This window comes from Rutidosis leptorrhynchoides, chromosome 10 (genome assembly GCF_046630445.1).
Source record: "Rutidosis leptorrhynchoides isolate AG116_Rl617_1_P2 chromosome 10, CSIRO_AGI_Rlap_v1, whole genome shotgun sequence".
Classification (NCBI taxonomy): Eukaryota; Viridiplantae; Streptophyta; class Magnoliopsida; order Asterales; family Asteraceae; genus Rutidosis; species Rutidosis leptorrhynchoides.
The window spans coordinates 30,702,772-30,709,597 of record NC_092342.1 but is presented as its reverse complement, the minus strand read 5'-3'; the positions used below and the strand labels follow the sequence as shown (position 1 = coordinate 30,709,597).

Genomic DNA, 6,826 nt, shown 5'->3' with positions numbered 1-6,826 from the left:
CAATATAACTGATAATTATCAATTGTTATGTACTGTTAACCTGACTTACATTCTATGTTTTCTAAGGGATGAAATCGAGCCTGTTGATGTGAGTAAGAAACCTAAAAAGAAACAGACAGGCCCAGTTATAATTTGTGCAATAATACCATCCCAATTCCCACATCGGTCAGAAGTGAAAAGAAATTTTTTTATATAAACTGAGCAGGAAGACGCAAAGATACGACCTTACTTGAACAGGATCTATCCTATAGGCTTGTAAGCTGTATCCGTGATATCGAATTAGACAGAAACTAATTTCTGGTTGATGAAACCCGACCATGTAACTAGAGCGTGATTAACGCAGCTTATGGTCCCGGCCATGGCTAAGTAGAGGATCGTTGCCAGCTCATCTGATGGGCCTTGGCATGGTTATATGGTTGTCTGACAGACAATTATTCCTTTTGTTTTTTTGTTTTTTTTTTTTTTGTTTTTTTTGTTTTTGTTTTTTTTTTTTTTGCTTTTGCTTGTATGAACTCTGAAAACTAAATACCAAAAATGCCCCTGCGAATTTCCCTTTTATAATCTATGACTTATCGAGTAGTTTAGATGATTGTTTTGTTACTTGATTGTATTTGTTCGGATTGTTGATATGTGTGTTCATATTAGTAGAAGATTTGGTTATGTATAATCTGATCAGTGTATGCTAGAATTTGTACTTTAATCAAGCGAACTGAGTGCTAATTGAAATTTCATATCCTGATTATACGTTGAATAATTTCTAATGATGACCTTTTTTATTACTAGATGTTTACTTATTAATGTATGTAATCTGAGTAGATCATCTGTCTATGTATTATTTGATAATTGTATGTTAGAGTTACAATATGTTATCTGATATACAAGTTTATTTATTTGTATATCCTTGCTCAGTGAAAACTGAATACCAAAAACATCTAATGGCTGTATGAAGCATGACCATGTAACTAGAGCGTGATTAACGCAGCTTATGGTTAACTGAATACCAAAAACATCTAATGTCTGTTTTACAAAGATCCCTATCAAATTCATCATCGATGTCTAATGGCTGTTATACAAAGATCTCTATCAAATTCATCAGCGTGTCGTTGAATTAACAATTTATAATGAAGAGATTTTTTTTAATACTAGATGTTAGGCTTTTTAATGTATGTCATCTTAGTAGATCAGTCTATGTATTATTTCATAATTATTTTTTGAACTGCGAAATCGACATCGAATGCTCTCATTTGTCACCCACACACGCGTTAGGAGGAAACCCAAATCGCGACGATGTTGGAAGTATCATCGAAGGTTGGGAAAACCCCTAAGAGACCTTCAGAGTTCATATCCTTATGGTATGGTACATGATCTGTGGAGTACAAGTTTATGTATTTGTGTATCCTTACTCCTTAGTCAGTTTTTGGTGCGATTCCCTTATTAATAGTTTTTTCATGTTGATTATTCATGAAATTTATCTTCTTATTCATTCCAAACCACTTCAGGATTAGCAATCCCAATATTGTGCATCCCCTTTATACTTGTTACAATTATTATGTGCTACACCTAGATCGTAAAACTTGCAGTAAGACTGGATCATGCTAAGCTCAAGTGTATAGCGGATTCAGTATTATATCTCATGCATTTAACACTGGCAAAAAGTGTAGTATAAGGATAAAATTAACTACCACAGGGATGATGCATTTTTAAGATGATGGTGAATAGTTGACAGGTGGTGCCATGGTCTTACTAGGTTTCGGCTCACAGAATGGTTCACTTTTGGTTAAGTAGGTTATCAATCCAAATTTGGTCTTGCCCATATTAACTTCATCTCTTCATTTTTGTATCCATATTTTTAGCTTAGTCCAACGAACATAATTTTGTTGCCTTTTCACATTTATGAACCAGTTAAATAGTCGGAAGGTTGACTTTTCAGTATACAATATGAACTACCTGAAGCTAACCTTACAGAAATATATCAAAGGTTAAATGAATATCTGGTGATTGGTTTTGTTTTGGTCAATTTGGTTCAGTTTTTTGCGCAAACCCAAACCGAACTGTAAGTTTCAGGGGATCAAAAACCAAAATCTCAAGCATCAACTTTTCTTGGGTTTATTAGTTATTACACTATATTTGTTATTCAGTTATTTTGCTCAATTTAGTTAGTTTGCTCAATTCAGTTCATAGTTCGGTATCTGTTTGTTGGTGATTTTAGTGTCATCCAACATTCATTTCAGTGAATTGCGATTACTTGAATGCAAGGGTTAACTAGCTATACTTAACAACAGGTTCGGAGAGTGTGGAGCCGTAAAAGTTGGCTACCAACTGTCGCGCAAATTGCGGCGGTCAAGTGAGCCCCCTTGCGGGGTCCAAGGGGCAGCGCCCCTGGCTAGGGTCCCGCTCCCTGGTGAGCGGGCAGGGGTTGAGGGGGCAATACTCATTTTGAACGAAAGATGTGCATCATATACTAGTGTTATCATTGTCCAATTTACATTACAGCAACATCAATTTTGATGTTACTATACACAAATATGCCCATAACTTTATGTCCGATGTAACATAATGCAGCTATCAATAGTTGACCGTACTACAGTTTCAGTAAATGGTTGATTAGATATGCTGTAAAAGTGACTAAATAATCATCAATTTTTTTTTATCGCAGAAAACATGTTAGTTATATATAATGATCTTGGCAAAATAGTGTTCCCACTAAAACCTAACCCAACCCAATTGGTACTAATATGCTATTGGTGTCAACCCAATCCCACAATGACCATTTACTCAACCTTCCTGAACCGCCCAGCCTGCCATTTCTACTGTAGTGTAGATCCATTAGGCTTGATAACTAATGGTTGAAAAAAGAGCCTTCTACAAGAACATGATAACTAAACTAACCTTTATATTACATGTTTGAAACACAAAAATATGTAAGAGTCCACAATCCAAATCAAATGGTCAAACCCCTAATATTTGCAACAACATCTGAAAGCTCCATACAAACAGAACAACCATAACAACACACATTCAAAACTAGCGTAAATAGTAAACTTAAGCATGAAAGCTCCATACAAACAGAACAACCATAACAACACACATTCAAAACTAGCGTAAATAGTAAACTTAAGCAGAGATAAAACACAACCATATACACCAAAATAGTAAACTTAAACAGAGATAAAATACAACATATAAACTAAACGATCTCAATGTATGCCATGGGTGCATTATCCCCTCTCCTAGGCAAAGTTCTTATAATTCTCGTGTACCCTCCATTCCTTTCACCTTACTATTTCAGGTACGTACTTTAGCAAAGAACGTATTCACAATTTGTTTTTTGTTAATAAACCTGAGAGCTTGTCGTCTTTGTGAAATGAACCTTCTTTAGCCAAAGTTATCATTTTGTCTATGAAATTTCCCACAGCACTGGCTCGTGCTCTGGTGGTTATAATTCGTCCTTCTTTTAAAAGGTGAGTGGTTAGACCACGAAGGAGTGCTTTACGCTGGTCTGGTGGGCGGTTGAGCTTCGGGACCCGCCTTCTGTGTCTCATAGCAGATACATGGCCACCATTGTCGATGATGGTAAAGTTATGTTCATATTCGTTATTTTCTCGCAGAATCAAACAATATTATATTATATTTATAAGATCACAGATAATGGTGACGCTGATGTGGAGTGGATGAGCGTTTTTTTTAGTTATGTCTGTGATGAGTTAAGTATGGTGGTTTTAATGGGGAAGGTTGTTGAGGGTGTTTGTGAGTGATGTGACAAAATATAATTGAATTTGGGGTTAAAAAGTGGTGAAAAATGTATGAAAAGTATTAAAAAAATAATAAAATAATCAAAAATGCACCTTCTGTCTTCCATTCTACTTTGACAACCGCCCAAACACAAACGCTCCATTACATGCGTTTGTGGGGACACATCACAGTGGATGGGGTGAAGCACGGGCTCGTTACCTGTGGTCTCTAAAGAGCAATTATGGTAAGGCTACATAAAGAATGCATCTTTGTTGATAGTATTGTTGTGCGAAATTTCAACGTAGACGGGATGTGATGTTCGTGTGGATTCCTCTTTTTGGTACTGTTCCGCTAATGTGTTAGCTTGGTTGTGTTTAGTTGGTACGGTGTCTTTTATGTTTTGTGTGTTAGGTTCGTAGGTTTTGAGCTTGTGCATTGTTTTGATACAATGATTCGTTTAGCTCCTGCTCTTTGTTTCGTTTTGTCGTTGGGCTTAGTTGCCTTTGTATTGTAATTTGTTGTGTTAGCTTGGTTGTGTTTAGTTCCCAATATTTCTTAACAAAAAAGAAAGAGAACCCGTCCGGACCCGGTGATTTATCACTCCCGCAATCCCATACTGCCTTCCGAACTGTTAGGACTCATATTATGTGATGTATGTTGTGATGTAAAAGAGATGGTGTGATCATATAAATACCATCTCCTCACTTAGTTTTATGAACCTCTTCCCTCACATTTCACCAATTCCCTCACACCAAAAGCCATTTGAACCAAAATATGGTGTGCATTATAATCAAGACATAGCCAACAACTACAACTACATCAATAACCAACAAAAAAGCCAGCTACGAAGAACCTTTCAAAAGAAGAATTTTCTCTGTTTCATGCATTGTAATCAAGACATAGCCAACAACTACATCAATAACCAACAACAAAGCCATCAACGAAGAACCTTTCAAAAGAAGAAGTTTCTCCGTTTCATGTTAACAAACAACTATGCCTATATCAAGGGGGAGAGTTTAAATAATTCAATGAAAACCTCAGCTTATTTCAAGGGGCAGAGTACAAGACTTAAAGAGATTCTCCAGAGTTTAAGATCACATAGATATTCTCCCACAACACACATCAAGGGGGAGAATGTTAGGACTCATATTATGTGATGTATGTTGTGATGTAAAAGAGATGGTGTGATCATATAAATACCATCTCCTCACTTAGTTTTATGAACCTCTTCCCTCACATTTCACCAATTCCCTCACACCTTCACACACACCTCACCAATTCTCTCCCAATCCCTAGTACATTGTAAACCTAATCTTGGCACCTAGTTGAATAACAAGTTGTTCTTTATCATCATCATTCATAATTCTGCTACTGCACATTTATATTCTCATATAGATACATACAGTTTATACATACATATATATCACTGATACATCACAAATACATTCATGAACACGAATTCGATCTAAACTAGTTTTAACACAAACCTCGTGTTCGGTCACCAACGATTAAAGATTTGAGTTATCAAGTTCTGATAATTGAACCTCAGGATTGAAAACAGGAAATGTAGAATTATTCTGGACCCTGCAAACTTACTTCTGTAATATTCTCTAAACGCGTTATTCATAATCAAAGGGTGAGTTATCCACACCCCATTCAATGATAGACCAGAAATAACTTGTTTGCATCTACGTTGTTTCAACAAACCATGATTTTTTTTTTGAGTTTTCATCTCCCTCCACGTCCCATTTTACGTTCGCTTTTTGCACATTATCACGCTCTTCACTGTCGTGTAGAGTAGACAATTCGGGCAAAAGATCTAACCTTTCCAAACTTTCCATATCAGAAGTTGAACCATCATCAATTTTAGACTCGATGGTGTACCTGTTTCGATCTTGACTGCAGAGACTCGCGTTTCAGTATGACCCATGGCTTAATACAGTTCTTTAGAATTTTGGATATATCATGAAGATACTCATGGCCCAAATATTCTTGTGACTCCACAGTGTTCTTAATTAATTCATCGAAACCGTCCATATTAGACCAAGACCGAAAGAATTTAAACGGAAAAGGTCCATAATCTATCTTAGCATCGTGCAAATATAAAGGCTAATGATCCGATTGAATACAAGGTAGGACCTCCATTTTCAAATCCGAATGAATACTTTGGAATTTGACCTATTTTTTTATTCTTTTATTCTTTTATGATGTTTTATATTTATATTTATATTTGATCAGACTTGATATTGTGCTACTTTTTTTCCAAAAGAAGAAAGTTTTTTATTAAACATAGAGCAGCTCTTCAATGATTTATGTGCTTGTATGAAATTGGGCGCCTTTATGATGCTTAAACCCAATAATCAATGGCAGATTTAAGATTCTGAGACTGGATAATAAACACAATATAACTGATAATTATCAATTGTTATGTACTGTTAACCTGACTTACATTCTATGTTTTCTAAGGGATGAAATCGAGCCTGTTGATGTGAGTAAGAAACCTAAAAAGAAACAGACAGGCCCAGTTATAATTTGTGCAATAATACCATCCCAATTCCCACATCGGTCAGAAGTGAAAAGAAATTTTTTTATATAAACTGAGTAGGAAGACGCAAAGACACGACCTTTCTTGAACAGGATCTATCCTATTGGCTTGTAAGCTGTATCCGTGATATCTAAGTAGACAGAAACTAATGTCTGGTTGATGAAACACGACCATGTAACTAGAGCGTGATTAACGCAGCTTATGGTCCCGACCATGGCTAAGTAGAGGATCGTTGCCAGCCCATCTGATGGGCCTTGGCATGGTTACATGGTTGTCTGACAGACAATTATTCCTTTTTTTTTTTTGCTTTTGCTTGTATGAACTCTGAAAACTAAATACCAAAAATGCCCCTGCGAATTTCCCTTTTATAATCTATGACTTATCGAGTAGTTTAGATGATTGTTTTGTTACTTGATTGTATTTGTTCAGATTGTTGATATGTGTGTTCATATTAGTAGAAGATTTGGTTATGTATAATCTGATCAGTGTATGCTAGAATTTGTACTTTAATCAAGCGAACTGAGTGCTAATTGAAATTTCATATCCTGA

The 6,826-nt window shown here is 35.8% G+C and overlaps 2 non-coding genes across 2 annotated transcripts; both read left to right on the top strand.

The window, feature by feature from the left end:
- The first annotated feature begins 219 nt into the window (after positions 1–219).
- On the top strand, positions 220–430 carry LOC139873802 (small nucleolar RNA U3). Its single transcript, XR_011767521.1, has one exon. It is a non-coding gene; the product is annotated as a small nucleolar RNA U3 (small nucleolar RNA).
- A 5,921-nt stretch (positions 431–6,351) lies between these two features.
- On the top strand, positions 6,352–6,562 carry LOC139873798 (small nucleolar RNA U3). Its single transcript, XR_011767519.1, has one exon. It is a non-coding gene; the product is annotated as a small nucleolar RNA U3 (small nucleolar RNA).
- Positions 6,563–6,826: the final 264 nt, after the last annotated feature.